Source organism: Arachis stenosperma, chromosome 1 (assembly GCF_014773155.1).
Source record: "Arachis stenosperma cultivar V10309 chromosome 1, arast.V10309.gnm1.PFL2, whole genome shotgun sequence".
Classification (NCBI taxonomy): domain Eukaryota; kingdom Viridiplantae; phylum Streptophyta; class Magnoliopsida; order Fabales; family Fabaceae; genus Arachis; species Arachis stenosperma.
Window position 1 is genome coordinate 104174796 of NC_080377.1, and position 14255 is coordinate 104189050.

Sequence of the window (14255 nt, forward strand, 5' to 3'; positions counted from 1 at the left end):
GTGAGACTAGTGAGAGTAGAGGTAAGTGTGGGTTGAAGCTCTCTTTACCCTTGGTAAATAACACTAAGGGTATCATTTACGGGAGCTTGGGGTGGATGGAAGGGTTCATTTGTTGGGAGAAAGGGCTCATAATATGAAGGTGGTTCCTCTTGATAAGAATATGGAGATGATGTATATTGAGCTGGTGGTTCTTTGGGGTAATTGTTTTGGAATTAGGGTGGGTCTAAGTATGGCTCGTAAAGTTCTTGGTATGGTGGGTAAGGATTAGGGTTATATGGGGGTGTTTGGTGGTAAGGGACTTGTGAGTATGGTGGTTCAAAATTATGTTGAGGAGGGGGTTCATAGGCATGTGGTAGTGATTGTTGACACGTACAAGAAGAACTACCACATCCATTAGATTGATATGCATTATGATTGGAGTTATACCTATATGAGACCGGAGGAGGTTGCTGCCAAGAAGGTTGAGCAAATCCTTATGGCTCCTCCTATCTTTGATTGTCCCATCCTTGATGCATATTCTCATTATAGCTTCTATTCCCTACAACATAATTTGAACCAAACTCATAGCTAAAGTGATGAGAATTCATAGTAGCAAATAAAAACAAAAAACTAAAAAAAAAAATAAGCAACTAAGTCCTAAAAACTAACAAAAACTAACAAACAAGCGAAAAACCAAATATTTACGATAACCAATAATAAAGCACATGTTTGCAATTCCCTGGCAACAACGCCATTTTGATGAACGGAATTTTGTGTGGTCCAGAATTTCACAATTGAAATCACGTTGCTAGTATAGTTTCTAAACCAACAAAGAATCCTTTCATACAAAAATTTGGTTGTCACAAGTAACAAACCCCTAAAATTAATAACCGAAGTATTCAAACCTCGGGTCGTCTCTCAAGAAATTGCAGGGAAGTGTTCTTGTTATTGGTTATAAGTTGTATATTTTTGGGCTTTTGGATTAAGAAACAAGAAAAAGTAAATGGTAATAAAAGTCAAATGATAAAGAGGTCTTCACAAGGTTTGGTGGTCAAGGATCTCTCTCCTTATCACTAACCACAACATGAGAATTGGCAAGGATCAATCCCATTAATTTATCCTCTAACTAGTAGTAAAGGAAAGTTAAATGAGTTATATCAATCCAAGTCCATAAGTCCTAGTTCTCCACCAATTCAATTAGTGAGAACTAGAGTCAATGTCTACTAATCATCAATTACTTGGACATTAGTATCTCAAGAGTTCCTAAGTTACCATCCCAAGCCAGGAACATAATATCCTGCACTAACATCCTTCCAAGCATTTTGTCAAACACTTGGTGGGCACAAAATAAAAGCATAAAAAAGTAATAAGAGAATATAAAACATAAAACCAACAATTTCAAAATCAATGATAACAAATAATAGAAGAAGCAATAAATATGAAATACTTCAAATTGCATTAAAAGGGAAATTGAATCTAATATGGAGTTCATAAACCAAATTGGGGAAATAAACAATTCAAAAAGAGAAATAAATAAACCAAAGTACTAGAACAATTAAAGTAGAAGAAACCTAAATTGAAGCAAGGTAGAATTCTGAAATTGGGAAGAAATAAACTTAAAAACCTAAAACCGAGAGAGAGGAGAGCCTCTCTCCTCTCTCTCTCTAGAAAACTACATCTAAAGCCTAAATTGTGTGAATGAGAAGTGTCTACGATTCTGCTCCACTTCCAGCCTCTAATCTGTGTTTTTCAGGCTTGAAACTGGGCCAAAAAAGCCCAAAGATTGCCCGCAGTGATTTCTAATACGTACAGCACGTGGCTCTGTCATGCGTATGCGTCGCCCACACGTACGTGTCGCTTGTCTGCTGCACCATCCACGCGTACGCGTCCTTTGTGCGTGTGCGTCACCTAACAGTAAGGCAATGATAAACCACTATTTTATGATTCATATTGTGTTTAATTGTGTGGTTTTATCAAGTCTTTGCCCACTTATTCATATGATTTGCATGTAATTACAATTCCTTCCTAAAAATACTCTAGGATTGAAAACATGCTTCTTTAGCTTTTATTTTCTTTTATTTAATCCTCTCTTATTACCATTAGAAGCCTTGATATGTGTGTTAAGTGATTTCAGGAATTATAGGGCAGGAATGGCTTAAAGGATGGAAAGGAAGCATGCAAAAATGGAAGAAACACAAAGAATGGAGGAGATAACCAGCGAGAAGTCACGCAGTTGCATGGCTGACGTGACCGCGCAAAATGGAAGAAATAACAGTGACGCGCTCGCGTACCTGATGCAACCGCGCGGATTGGAAGCTGCATGAACGACGCGAATCAGTGGAAGACGCGCATGCGTGGTACGAGAAACGCTGAGTGACGCGTACGCGTGTACGATGCGGCCGCGTGACGTGAGCGATCTGCAGAATTTCAGAAGTCGCTGGCAGAGTTTCTAGGCCGGATTTCAACCCAGTTTTCGGCCCAGAAACACAGATTAAAGCCAGGGAACATGCAGAGACAGAGAACAACATTCATTCCACATAATTTTTAGTTTTTAGATCTGAATTTTGATGCAGGTGGAAATTGTCTCTCAACAAATTTTCTTTCGGCAAGTGTACCAAATTTGTCGTCAAGTAAAAACTCACAATAGAGTGAGGTCGAATCCCACAGGGATTTATTGATCAAGCAACTTTAATTAGAAGAATGTTCTAGTTGAGCTAATTCAAAATTTGGGTTGAGAGTTGCAGAAAATAAAATGGCGGTAATGTAAATGACATGAAAAATAAATGCTAGAATTAAAGAGCTGGAAGTAAATGACTGAAATTAAATTGCAGAATTGTAAATGGGAATGGGGTGTTTGCTCATGAAAATAAACGCAGAAATTAAAGAGAATGGGTGAGATCAGAATTGGGGAGTTCATTGGGCACAGGAGATGTTGCAATTCTCCGGATCAAGTTCATTTTCATCTCTTCCTCAATCAATGCACTCATTGATCTCTTTGGCAATCTTAATTGATTGAATTATATTTTCTTGCAATTCAATCTCTCAAATCTTGATCAATAGCCAATTCCTTGGTCAATTGCTCATGAGAACAGATGAAGTGTGGTCACTGATTATACCACATGCATTTCCCAAATCAAGTATTGAGAGGATTATAGTCACATATCCATCCAAACCCAATTTGGTCCAGCATGAGAAAGCATTTCTAGCTTGATCTCTTCATTCCTCTTTCAAGGTTCAGAAGAGATCCAAGTTTGAATAGTTTCTTTTCCAAGATAACTACCAAATGGGATGAAGATCGAAAGCTTTCAAGTAAAATCAAGAGAAAAGATAGAAGAATAATGAAGAAAACTAGTATTTATCCATCAAATTACAACAGAGCTCCCTAACCCAATGAAATGGGTTTAGTTGTTCATAGCTCTAGAAAAATGAAAACAAAGATAGAGAATACATCATGGAACTAGAAGGGCAGAAAAATATAGAGAGTAGTGCTTCACACTTTCCAGCTTCCAGAACTTTTTAAATAATTCAAAGCTACTCCTATATATACTACTCTTCTCAGCTTCTAGTTGGTTCTTCAAGTCTTGGGCCTTTGGATCTTGAGTTTGAAGCAGTTCTCTTCTTCATTTGGGCTTGGTTTCACTTGCAGAGAGAAAGTGTGAAGTGGGCAGAGACTTTAGCTCAGGACGTTAGGGGTGTTAACATTTAGTGAAAGTTTGAGTTCGAGAACGTTAGTGACACTCAACATTGTCACTAACGTTCCAATGTACCCCTTTTGCTTCACGTTATAGCCCACGTTAACTAGGTTAACGTGGCTTCTAACGTGGCCTTGCCAACCTTCGAGAACGTTAGTGACATTCAACATTGTCACTAACGTTCCAATGTGCCCCTATGTCTCACGTTAGAGTCCACGTTAACTAGGTTAACGTGGCTTCTAACGTAGCTTTGCCAACCTTCGAGGATGTTAGTGACATTCAACATTGTCACTAACGTTCCAATGTGCCCCTATGTCTCACGTTAGAGTCCACGTTAACTAGGTTAACGTGGCTTCTAACGTGGCCATTCTTAGCCATCTCCAACGTTAGTGACAATGTTGAGTGTCACTAACGTTGGCTAATCATTCACTCATCAACGTTAGCTTCCACGTTAACTAAGTTAACGTGGAAGTTAACGTGGCTCCTTGGGGTTTTGTGGTTGCTTCCAACGTTAGTGACAATGTTGGGTGTCACTAACGTTGTCGACCACCCTTGCCTCTTACGTTAGCTCCCACGTTAACCAAGTTAACGTGGAAGTTAACGTAGCACATTGCATCTTAGGCCAACGTTAGTGACAATGTTGAATGTCACTAACGTTGGCTTCCTTCCCCCTTTTAACGTTAGAGGCCACGTTAACTAAGTTAACGTGGACTCTAACGTGGCCACTTATGAGCATTGGCCGACGTTAGTGATAATGTTAAGTGTCACTAACGTTGGCTCAAAGTCCCTTCTTCACGTTAGAGTTCACGTTAACTTAGTTAACGTGACTCTTAACGTGGGCAATGATGGCTTCGAGAGCGTTATTGGCAATCACTTTTCTCATTAACTTTGCAAGTTACCTCCCATTCCACGTTAGTGGCCACGTTAATTAGATTAACGTGACGGCTAAGTGGTTCTTCCTTGCTTCCTTTGGTCCTGAAATCAAGCAATAGAGTGCATCAAAGTTCTAGTCCAAGTCATGGGTAATGCAACATACAATTTGTCACTAAATTCATGCAAAATCCTCATGAAATCATGTCAAATGCACAATGTATGCTTGAATCAAGGTGTAAGTGAATATCTACCCAAAACTAGCTTAATTCCTAAGGAAATGCATGAAACTACCCTAAAAACAGTAAAGAAAAGGTTACTGAAACTGGCCAAGATGCCCTGGCATCAGAGCACCCAGGTATAACTCATACTCTGATTCTACACAAAAGCCTGCTTAAAGCCCATGCTAACTTAAGCATTGGATTCTCTTGCTGGTACCACCATCCTTCGGTGATGAAGGATCAGCAGCACCGCTAAGTCCAACAAGTCAGACACTACAGCTCCGGCCACCAGATCCAACAAGTCAGACACGACAGCTCTGGCGACCAGATCCAATAAGTCAGACACAACAGCTCCGGCCGCCACCTCAGATCTCGTCCTAGATTGACCTACAATTTTAGGTAACTCCCGGAACATTGGCTCCATTGCCGAGGAACCTGAAAGTCATCCCATTATCATGACGGACAACCTTGACAACGACCACGATTCTGATCTAGAGAATAGGACACCGCATAAGAATGCAGACACCACACCAAAAGATGCATCTCAACCAAATAAAGACAAAAATTCGCCAAGTACAGAAATCATGGAGGCACTACAAACTCAACAAAACCGTATCCAACAACTCGAAAAAGAAGCCAAGCATCAATGGGAAGCCGAGAGGGACCTTCGAAGAGAAACCAGGCGACGCCGAGAACTAGAGGATAAGCTCCTAAAGCTCGAGGTAGACCTAAAAACCAAAACCACTCAAATCGGTCACGGTGGTAACCCCCACAAAGATCAAGATCCCTTCACCAAAGAAATTATGAAGGCTAAAGTTCCAAAGGATTTCAAAGCTCTGGACATGACCCCATACGACGGTACCTGATGACTAGTCATCATATACCCATTTTTTTAAGCTAATTTCACTTGTTTTATTAGCATTTATGCACTTTCTTGCATCCTAAGTAATTGATTTGGAGTGAAAATGCATAACTTCTTTAAATCAAATAACCACCATGAAATTAATGTTAACTCATGAGGTTTAAGCTAAATTTAATTGATTTTTAATTGATTTATAAGCCTTGTGAATTTAGTGATACTTGGAGTGGTTGTTTTGGTTTATTGTAGGTGAAGAAAAGAAGAAAAGAGAAAAGCGTGGCCTAAGAAAGAGTGGCCCAAGGAGAAGAAAACGTGGTCAAAGGAAGGAGAAGTGTGGCGCATAATGGAGGAAGCAAGCATTGCCCTCCACAAGGGCACACTGCCCTCTAGGAGGGCAACATAAGGGAGCAAGCCAAGAAGAGGTAACTCTGCCCTGCCCACGACAAGGGCAGAGCACAAAATGGTGCCTTGGATCAAAGGAAGGAAAAACCTTGCCCTGCCCTCCACAAGGGCAGTATTGGGCTCTCAAAAAGGAAAAATTCAAAGAAAAATCCCACCATTGCTTACCACAAGAGTCGAACACGGAACCATGAGGAAACAAGAAACTAAGTCTCACTTTGGTGCCAAGAATATCAAAGAAAAGAAGTAGCGTGTGCGTCACTCAAGGATCGAACACGGGGCTTCAATTTGGAAACACTGCCCTGCCCTCCGCGAGGGCAGGGCAGCATTTTGTTGTGGCGTACCAAGGCACCATTCTGGCGCACCAAGGAGGCTTCGGCAGCATCAATCTGGTGCACAGGCATCAAGAATGGCGCACCAGAAATTTCTGCCCTGCCCTCCGCGAGGGCAGGGCAGCATCCTGCGCACCAAGCTCGCACCACGCGCACGCACCATGGGCCAGCCGCATCAATTTTCTGCCCTGCCCTCCGCAAGGGCAGGGCAGCCTCCTGGAAGCAATTGATATTGGGCCAAAAATTGAATTAAAAATCCAATTTAATTCATTTCTTCACCAAATCAAAAGCCCATCAAAATCCTAAGATCCAAGAATAGAAAGTGTATAAATAGGAGTTAGTTTGATGTAATTAGGACTTTTACATTTTACCTTTTACTTGACTTTTGAATTTAGCACTTTCTTTGGAGCTTTGAATTTGGCAACTTCTCTTGGTGACTTCACTGAGATTTCAGAGAATTGGGGAGGAGAATTGATCTCTCTTCTTCCTCGTTCTTGCTTGGGCACTTTTACTTTTCTTGTTTTGAGTTTTGGGTGTGAAGAATTGAGGAAATTCTGTCTCAATCTCCACTCAAGAGCTCTTTAATTTCTCTTCTGCATAATTGAATCCATTTACATTCCCTTTACTGCTTCTTCTATTTCTTGTCAATTGCTTTGTGAACTTGGATCTGGGAAGGCAATTGAGATCTAGACTTTGCTTTCTAGTCTCTTGAGACCTGAGATCCCAATTTCCTTTTGGTTCTTCTGTGAACCTTTGCTGCACTTGATTTCCTTACTGTTTGAGCTCTAATTGCTTTTAATTCAATCTCTGCTCTATTAATTGTTGCAATTCAGTTCCTCTTTGCTTAGATTCTGAAATCCCATTCCTTAATTCCCTTTTACATTCAAGCAATTTATATTCCTTGCATTTTAAGTTACTGCAATTTACATTTCTTGCACTTTAAGTTTCAGTCATTTACTTTCTTGTTCTTTAAGATTCTGCAAGTTTACTTTCATGCTCTTTAATTTACTGCAATTTTCCCTTCTCCCTTTACATTCCAAGCAATTTAGCTTCTGTTAAATACAAACCACTCAACCAAAGACTTAATTCGCTTGACTAAACCAACCACTAAACTAAAATTGCTCAATCCTTCAATCCCTGTGGGATTGACCTCACTCATGTGAGTTATTATTACTTGATGCGACCCGGTACACTTGCCGGTGAGTTTTGTGTTAGATCGTTTTCCGCACATCAAGTTTTTGGCGCCGTTGCCGGAGATTGAAATAGATTGACAATGATTAAGTGAAGTGGAGGTCTAGATCAAGCACTTTTTCTTTTCTGTTGTTTTAATTTTGGCTAACACACTAACTGTTTGAATTTTTGCTTAAACTAACTGAAATTTCATTCTAGCAATAGATTGAAGTTTTATTGATTTTCTGGATCTGTGTGTTCATTGTTGTGTGTTTGTATGTCAGGTACAGGAAGATCTTCCCCTATTCTCTCTGAAATTGACCAAATAACTCTTCGAAGAATAAGAAGAGCTGAAAGAGGGAAAAACGTTATTGGAGAGGAAGAATCTGAGGAGGAATTCCAAGAAATGGAAGGAGATCCATCAAATCCCAATCAACCAGAAGGAGGAGCCAATAATAACCAACAACAAAGAAGAGTACTGGCTTCCTACACATTTGCAAATGCTAGACACTGTGGGAGTAGCATTCTTCCCCCCAATGTCAATGCAAACAATTTTGAACTAAAGCCACAACTCATCACTTTGGTCCAAAACAACTGTTCTTTTGGAGGAGGACCATTGGAGGACCCAAATCAACACTTATCCACCTTCTTGAGGATTTGTGACACTGTTAAAACCAATGGTGTGCCTCCTGACAGTTACAAGTTGTTGCTCTTTCCATTCTCTCTCAGAGACAAAGCCACTCAATGATTAGAAACGTTCCCAAAGGAAAGCATCAACACTTGGGATGACTTGGTGAGCAAGTTCCTTGCCAAATTTTATCCCCCTCAAAGAATCATAAGATTGAAGACTGAGGTGCAGACATTCACTCAAATGGAGGCTGAGAATTTATATGAAGCATGGGAAAGATATAAAGCTCTATTGAGAAAATGTCCACCAGAGATGTTTACTGAATGGGATAAGTTGCAAAACTTCTATGAAGGACTTACTCTGAAAGCCCAAGAAGCACTTGATCACTCAGCTGGAGGCTCATTACAACTCATGAAAACTACAGAGGAAGCTCAAAACCTCATTGATATGGTGGCCAACAACCAATATTTCTTTGCTCATCAAAGACAACGCCAACCATCACAGAGAAGAGGAGTAATGGAGTTAGAAGGAGTGGATTCAATTCTAGCTCAGAACAAGATGATGCAGCAGCAGATTCAACAACAGTTTGAGCAAATGGCCAAAAGAATTGACGGCTTGCAAGTAGCAGCAGTGAGCACCACAAGCCAACCATCAACCACATGGGTGCAAGGTGAAGAAACTCTAGAGGAGCAACAGCAAGAGCAAGTCCAATACATGCACAACCAAAATCCTGGAACAAATGAAGTCTATGGTGATACTTATAATCCATCTTGGAAGAACCATCCCAACCTCAGATGGGGAGACAACCACAATCAAAGCCAACAACCATGGCAAAGAAACTCAAGTCAGAACAATTGGAAAAGCCCAAACCACAACCCCCAGCCAAACACTAACCAAAATACATACAGAAAACCACAAAATAATTACCCCAACTCTAATCATCACATAACCAATAACCACCCAACTAACCAAAGCACTTACCATCATCCAACAACACCCCAAAACCAACCCATCTCACAAGAATCTCAGAGGATCACTAATCTAGAGCTGCTCATGGAGAAAATGATGAAGAACCAAGAATTGACAACAAAGAACCAAGAAGCTTCCATGAAGAACCTAGAGAGGCAGATTGGGCAAATCTCCAAACAAATGGGAAGTGGCGGATGTGCACCGACTATACTGATCTCAACAAAGCCTGCCCAAAAGATCCCTATCCACTCCCAAATATCGACACTCTAGTTGATGCCTCCTCCGGATACAAGTACCTCTCGTTCATGGACGCTTATTCAGGATACAATCAAATCCCAATGTATCCACCTGATCAGGAAAAGACCTCATTCCTAACTCCAAAAACAAATTACTATTATGCCATCATGCCATTCGAACTCAAAAACCCAGGAGCTACCTACCAAAGATTAATGAACAAGGTCTTCGCAGACCATATCGGGAAACTCATGGAGGTATATGTGGATGACATGCTAGTGAAAACACAAAATGAGGAGTCATTACTGTCCGACCTCGCCCAAGTGTTCGACACCATAAGAAGGCATGATATGCGACTTAACCCTGCAAAGTGTACCTTTGTAGTAGAAGCTGGCAAATTTCTGGGTTTCTTGCTAACACAATGAGGAATTGAGGCAAACCCGGGAAAATGCCGGGCCATACTGGACATGAAGAGTTCGACCTGCGTCAAAGAGGTACAACAACTCAATGGAAGACTGGCAGCCTTATCCAGATTTCTAGCAAGATCGACCATAAGATCTCTCCTCTTCTACGCTACTTTAAGGAAGGGAAAGAGGTTTGAATGGACAACGGAGTGCGAGCAGGCTTTCCAGGATTTCAAAAGGTTCCTGGGACAACCACCTATTGTAACTCGACCACGGGAAGGAGAACCACTTGTATTGTACCTCGCAGTAGAAAATCGAGCAATAGCCTCAGTGCTAGTCAGAGAGGAAGAAAGTGGACAACAACCCATCTACTTCATCAGCAAAGCCCTACAAGGGTCCGAACTGAACTACCAAAAAATAGAAAAATTCACCTATGCTCTCACACAAACCTCTCGACGACTCCGCCTATATTTTCAAGCTCATACCATTAAAGTTCGGACCAACCAACCCATAAAAGGCATTCTACAGAAGACAGATCTAGCTGGAAGAATTCTACAATGGGCAGTCGAGCTATTTGAGTTTGATATTCAGTATGAAGCCCGGACCACCATCAAGTCACAGTATTTGGCCGACTTCATTGCTGAGTACGCTGATACCCAGGGAACTCCTATAAAATGGAATCTTTATGTAGACGGATCTTCAAACAAAACCGGGAGTGGTGTAGGTGTGATAATAGAAAGTGGTCAGGGAACCAAAATCGAACTCTCCCTAAAATTTGAGTTCCCTACGTCAAACAACCAGGCCAAATACGAAGCATTGCTAGCTAGTTTGAGGCTGGCTAAGGAGGCTGGAGTTCAAAAGCTTATCATCTTTAGCGATTCACAAGTAGTCACTTCACAAATAGCAGAGAACTACTAAGCTAAGGATCCTACCATGAAAAAGTACCAGGACAAAACCAAGGAACAGCTCGGACAACTCGGGGAATACGAGGTTTGCCATATACCTCGAGAACAGAATGCCCAAGCTTACGCACTCTCAAAATTAGCCAGCACTAAACCAGGGGGCAATAATAGAAGCCTCGTCCAGGAAATATTACAAAGCCCATCCATTTTGGAGGAAGAAAAGGTCCTAGCCATATCAGGTCAGGATTAAGGATGGATAAACTCCATAATCAATGATGACAAGTCATCATATACCTATTTTTCTATGCTTTTTCATACAAGAAATTGATGATTAGTGCTTAAATATTGCATTCTTTTGTGCTTAATTGGAAGATTTCCTTGATCTTTTAATTTTATAAATCTTGTAGGAAATAAGAAGAAAAAGAAGCAAAGAAGCACAAAAAAAGGAGAAAAAAAGAGCTTTGGGACACACTTTGAAGTTGGAGCACACTTTGGAGCCTTAGGCCACGCTTTTAAAAGCGTGGCCCATGACCAAATTAATGGAGAATAAGCAATCAGCGCACACTGCCCTGCTCTTGCCAAGGGCAGGGCAGAATCATGATGAAACAGAGTGAGGTTGGAGCAAATTTTCGCTAAGTTAAAATCTGGCCGCTCACAGCATGACCATGGCTACTTCAAAGGGCTATAACTTGAGCTACAGACGTCCGATTGATGTGCTTCCAGTTGCGTTGGAAAGCTGACATTCAGAGCTTTCCAACGATATATAGAAATCCATATTTGGCGTACAATTGAGGCAGGAACGAAAGGCATCTTTAAGAGCCAAAAATAAGCAAAAACAAACCAAAGTGCTTCCACCAAGGCTCGAAGCTGGAGCCTCACCCCAAAACAAAGTAGCGCTCAATTTCTGCCCTGCCCTCTTGGAGAGCAGGGCAATGTCGTGCTCTTCATGGAAAATCAAGGAAAAAAATTGCTCCTCAAGTGCTTTCACCAAGGTTCGAACACAAGACCTTCAAGGAAGTAAAGGCTTAGGCTTGGCGCACACAAGCGCATCATGGCACGGTCAAGGAGCGTGGTGCGCGCACAAGACACACCAAGGCAACATTGCCCTGCCCTCCACAAGGGCAGGGCAGCATCCTCACACACCAAGCTCGCACGCAATGAGCCGCACGCACAATTTCCCTGCTCTGCCCTCCACAAGGGCAGGGCAGCCTCCTGGGAGCAAATAATCATGGGCCAAAAGTTCAATTTCATATAAATTCAATTCCTCACCAAATTGAATCAAGGCCATCCAAGACCCATTCTCCCTCAAATCCAAATCAAGCAAAGCCCACTCAACATGACTCAAAGGCACACAGAGAAGCTAGATTAGGAATTTCATTTTATGAATTTGTTTTTAATTTCAATTTCATTTTATTTTCATTTTGTAAAAAGCCTATATAAAGGCATCACTCTCATTTCAAAAAGGGGAGCTCGATTAGAAAGGGAAAAGGCTTGCTCCATTAGGGAGTAATAGTAGAAGAGAGCTCACTTTTACATCTTAACTTGAATTGGAAAATTGAAGGAATTCTGTTTCAATTCTCACCTTGAATTCTCTCTTGTTCTTTTACTGCATAACTCAAAAATTCATTTGCTGTTTTAAATCTTCTTCTTCTGCAACTTTAGCTTTTCTGTTTTGGATCTTGAATTGAGGTTGAAGAGCTCCATTGATTCAAATTCTGAGAATCATCTTCCACTCTTCCTCTCAATTGATCTAAGGATTGGGTTTTAATCTTCTCTGCTATTTTTAAACCTCATTTTCTTCTGCAATATATTTTCTGACTGAGCAAAGGAGAATTGAGATCCAGATTTGCTTCCTGAGTTCATTGCTCTTCTTGGATCCTCAAATTCTCTTTTAGATTTTACAATTGAGCTAAGTTTCTTTCTGTCTTGTTCTTCAAGCAATTTTTCATTTCTGTTTGAATCTGCTGCACTTACTTCATCTTTTACTTCTTTGCTTGATTGCACTTTACATTTTCTTGTTGATGTTTTAATTCCCAGCACCCAATCCCTTTTACTTTTCATGCAATTTAATTATTCTGCAATTATTCTAAGTGCTGCTTATTGCTTTCCTTTAAATTTCCTGCACCCAATCCCCTTTACATTTGATGCAATTTACATTTCTTGTCATTAAGATTTTGTTAATCTACTTTAAGTTTCCTGCCACTTTACTTTCTGCCATTTGAATTCCCTGCAAATTTACATTCTGTTGCTCAACTTCACACAACTCATTCAATGTTAGCTTGACTAAACTATTCACCCACTAAAGTTGCTTGATCCATCAATCCCTGTGGGATCGACCTCACTCTAAGTGAGTTATTACTACTTGATGCGACCCGGTACACTTGCCGGTTGGATTTGTGTGTTGGAAATTCGTTTTTCCGCAAAAACACCATCAAGTTTTTGGCGCCGTTGCCGGGGATTGAAATAGATTGACAATGATTAAGTGGGTGAGAAGTCTAGATCAAGCATTTTTTGTTTTTGTTCTCTGTTTTAAAGTGAAACCAAGGTGTTTGAGTTTTTGCCTCACTAAGAAATTCTTATCTCTGATATGAGGAATTTCAATTTTCCTTGGTGTTGTGTTTTCCAAAATTTAAATGGAGTTCAACTCATCTTATGATCAAACAAATTTTATGGAATATTACCCACCATCACCAATCTCCAATGGTGGTTGGGAATATCACCAAGAAATCACAGATTCTGAGCACTCCAATGCATGGAGATTTGCTTCACAGACACAAGATGAGCAAGAAAACCATATGGGATATTTTCTTCCACCACAAATGATACTAGTCATGATTCTAATGGTGGCTGGGAAGGAAATTCTAATGCTCCATATGATATTCATCCAAAGATATCATCACTTGACCATGCTTCAACAGAAAGCCTTTATCAAAATTCACCACCCACACAAACTTCCATGAACCAAAGCCTCTCAAAGCTTGAGACCATGTGTGAAAAATATGAGAAGGAGGCACAGATATCCTGGAACGAGCAAGAGAATTCATTCAAAAACATGGAAATAATGTTAGCTCAATTGGTGAGTGCAACAAGGAAAGAGGAAAAACAAGAGGAAGAGGCTACTAAGTCAAGTGAATTTTTAGTGAAGAAGGAAGAGGTGGTGGAAATATTTGAACCTGAAACTGCACTTGAGATGACAAGAGCACATGACAACTCATAAATCTCACAAACTTCCCTGGACCAAAACGCCTCAACACTTGAATCCATGATTGAAAGGTATGAAGAGGAGATGAAGAAAGCTTGGGAAGATCAATAAACCTCCTCCATGAAAGAGCTATTAAAGCAAATGTTGAGTGTAAAAGAGGAAGTGGAAGAACAAGCTAGTGAGGAGGACAATCAAGAACGTCCAAACTCAAGGGAAACAGAGAGGCACATGAAGGACAAGCTCATTGAACCACCAATTCAAAAGGCTCTGGATGAAGATCAAACTCCAAACATCACACAGCAACCATGTCTTGACATCCAAGAAGTGAAGGCAACTAACAAGAGCACCAATCATGTCCCTGGTCCAACAAGCAAGGTCAATCAAGCCATGTGCA